Consider the following 3,946-nt stretch of genomic DNA (forward strand, 5'->3'; position numbering starts at 1 on the left):
TTACAGAATCCGTCTGCTTTCTGCTCCGTAAAATACCTTCAAGGATATACAGAGACTGTCTGTCCCTTTAAGAGAAACGCTGTAGCCACACAGTTTCCAAGTGTTTACTGGGGGGGGGGGTGATAAAGAGGCCTTTGTTTTTCTGCAGGAGTGGGATGGCCCATTGGGGAGGGGTGCTCTCCAAAGCAGGTGGAGGAGAGCAGGGGATGCTTGGATGACCAGAATGTTTGCTTCTAGTGCATTCCTATGCTTTCTTCCAACTACTTTCCGTGTTGTTTGTGAACAAGCCAAGGGCGGCTTGGAATGGCCCCTGTTCTGAGACCCCTTTTCTTTTGAAAGTAAAGGATTTATGGACAGAGTAGACTTTGATGGCTTTAACAGTTAGCAACCTTGGCAGAAACTGTGTTACCCAGGAATGCTGGCCAGGTCAAGACTTCCCTGGCTTTGGAGACAGAACTAAACATACGCTTTTGGGCCAGGAAGCAAATAGAATGCACATTCAATAATCAGCCAGGCTGGTGTAGTGATTAGAGTGTCAGACTAGGACCCATGTTTGAGAGATCTGGCTTCAAATCGCCACTTATGCCATGGAAGCTCACTGGGTGACCTTAGGCCATTCACAGGTTTGGGGTGAGGATAAAATGGCAGAGAGGAAAATGATGTAAGCAGCTTTGGGTCACCATTGGGAAGAAAGGTGGGACATAAATGGAAGTAAATAAAATTACCTATTGTGCTAGTTGTAGGAAAGGAGAAAGAGGAAAGCATAGTCTTGACGCCTAACCCTTAAGCATTCAATAGTACCTCTCATTGGCATGTTCTAGTGCATTTCCAAGCCTGTCTTCTACAATAATGGCTAGAAATTTGTTTTAGGAGGCTGAATTTTGTGCCCAGAATGGTGCAACAATTTAAAAAAACACCAGCTGAAGAGAAAATCCCAAGAGTGGCAGTTGGACTTAGAGGCATATATCATATGCGGGAACAGGATGTGTGTTTCAACATCTGCCCTTCTCTTATGCCCAAACACTGTTCATTTAAAAAAAAAAACAGTTTACCATTCCCAGCTGTTCAGGACTCTTTCTCTCCCCCAAAGCATGCCAGTAACTTCTCCTCCACAGTTCTAGGGTTGCCAAGTCCCCACTGGCTGTTGGCAGGGATTGGGAGGGGGTGGGATTGCCAGATCCACGCTGGAAAACTGCTGGAGATTTGGGGATGGATCCTTGGGAAGCCAGGGACTTCAGTGGGGTACAAAGCCATAGAGTCCACCCTCCAAAGCATTTGTTTTCTCCAAGGGAACTATCTCTGCCATCTGAAGATGCGCTGTAATTCTGGGAGATACCCATCTGGATGCTGGTATTACTAAACCCTTCCTTTATAATATCTCCTAAAAGAAACATTCTGGCCAGATTAAAAGAAATATTTATTTAAACGAAGAGATTAAAATGTGGAAAGCGCTGCCAGCAGATATAATGATGGCCACAGGAATAAACAGCTGCAAAAGAGGATTAGACAGACTGATGGAGGAGGGGTCTATCAGTGGCTACTAGCCATGGTAACTGAGGAGAACCTCCACCTTCAGAGGCACTACACCTCTGAATCTGAGAGCAATATCAGGGGAAAGCCCTGGTCTCTATAACCTGTTGCTAACCCTCAAGAGGAACTGGTTGGCCACTGTGTGAGAAAGAATGCCTGACTGGAAGGACCACTGGTCTGATCCAGGAGAGCTCTTACATTCTTATGTTAACTCTGGTTGGGCCCATCACATCCCTACAAAGAAATAAGCAGCTCCCTCAGTCAAGCTCTTCTCTCCTCAGCTACAGACCAAACTTGTGGAGCTCTTGCAGTGAGTAATACAGGAGCAACTTTACTAACTGGCCATGCTCTGTCATCTTTTGCTTCCTTTGCTGTAGATTATAATTCTTATTTTAGGATTGCCAGATCCTGGCAACCGGGGGGTGGTGGTGGGTGGTGGTAGGCAGAGAACTCAGGGTAGAAGTAGGGTTGTCAGGTCCTGTGGCCACTCGTGTATGGGGGCGGGGTAGGGTTGCAACCTCTAGGTTGGGGAGTTCCTGGAGATTTGGGGATGGAGCCTGGGGAGGACAGGGACCTCAATGGGTACAATGCCATAGAGTCCACCCTCCAAAGCATCCATTTTCTCCAGGGGAATTGATCTCTGGAGCCTGGAGATGAGATGCAGTTCTGGAGGATCCCCAGGTCCCACCTGGAGCTGACATCCCTAGGTTGTGTTAACTGTGCTGCAATGCTGTGATGCATTTCCTGGGGAGCTGGTAGATATCTATAAGCCTGGGTTCTGCTACATATTGAATGGATGCTATCTCAGTTTCCCCAGTGGCCAAATGGCTCCCCATTGGAAACACTGCAGGTCAGAAAAATGATTTTGGGGAAGGGGAACACTGAGGCCATTTAATCCTCACATGCTGTGTCTGTTATAAGGTCTGACACAAGGTGGGGATCTCAAAGCCAATCTGTGTACTATGTACTGTGTAATGTACATTTTAACTAGCCTTGCTTTAATAACCAAGCACAGAATGCTTTTCCTTGCGTGAAGATAAATGAGAAAATGGTCCCCACCTAGGGTTGCCAACTCTGCTTTGGAAAATTCCTGGAGAGTTGGGGGTAGATCCTGGAAAGGGGAGGGTAAGGTATAATGGTACAGTTGCCAAACAAGGTATGATTTCCAGCTCTGACTTGGGAAATTCCTGGAGATTTTTTTGGGGGGGGGGTGGAGCCTGGAGGGGTTTGGGGAGGGGAAGGACCTCAGCAGGGTATAATGTCATAGAGGCCACCTTCCAAAGTGACCATTTTCTCCAGCTGAACTGGTCTCTACTGCCTGGAGATCAGTTGTAATCCCAGGAGATCTCCAGTAACCACCTGGAGGTTGGCAACCCTAATTAATGGCCATAGAGTCCATTGTTCAAAGCAAGTCTGGGGATTTCTACATTGCTAATGTAATCTCTAGCCTGATTGACTGTAATGGCTTTCTTCCCCGAGGAACTCTTGGAACTGTAGTTCCACAAGAGTTGATTAAGGCTCTCCTCAAGGTAATTTGCCAAGGCTGTCCCAAAAGTATTTTTCCGAGGTTTTTTGATTTTTTTAAATTCCATGACAGGAGAAGAATTACCAGGTTTTTAAAATGTAGGTTTGTATTATAGGGCCAAACGACATGGTCTGGGTTCCCTGCAGCCACACGGCAGTTGTGGTGAATGGCTTTTTAAAAATTCAAGAACACAAACAATTCAGGGGAAGAAAGGGCCAGGCCCGGATCTACATGTTTTTTGAGGGGGGGCAAAACTAAAAAATGACGCCCCCTTATGGGCCATTCTATCTTATGGTCCCATAGACTACAATGGACTCCATACCCAATTTGGCACCCCCCTCTGTTGGCGCCCAGGGCAAGCACTCCCCTCTGCCCCTCCCTAGATCTGGCCCTGGAAAGGGCTTCAGTCCTCTCCCCAAGTTGTTTTCCATCATGAAAATAGGGGAGCTCCGCCCCCATATTTGCTGCTTCACATGGGGAATTAATTCTTTTCCCTGGCATTATTTCAGAACCTGGATCCAATGTATTTAAAAGGCCCAAACATGTAGTTTGGCTCATTAATACATTTGGCATACAGCTGTCTTTCTCCAAGGGTGGGCCAGTGTGCACTGTGCACGTGTATTTGCAAATTGTACTACAATCTGGCCTCATGTCATTCCTATGACCAAATACAACCATACAACTCGTATTGGGTGTCAAAGTGAAGTCCTTGCCTGTGTGGTAGTAAAAATGTATTTTTTTACCTACACTTTGGATTTCTTGCTTGCTCTCTTCTCTGGCTTCCCTGTGTTAGATATGTGTATGGTGCATGTGTGTGTCTAGCTTTCTTCCTTCGTCAAACGTTATGCGTGTTATGTGGTTCCTTCCACCCTCTTGCCTGAGCCCTGTGGC

The sequence above is a fragment of the Heteronotia binoei genome, chromosome 13, assembly GCF_032191835.1.
Source record: "Heteronotia binoei isolate CCM8104 ecotype False Entrance Well chromosome 13, APGP_CSIRO_Hbin_v1, whole genome shotgun sequence".
Taxonomy (NCBI): domain Eukaryota; kingdom Metazoa; phylum Chordata; class Lepidosauria; order Squamata; family Gekkonidae; genus Heteronotia; species Heteronotia binoei.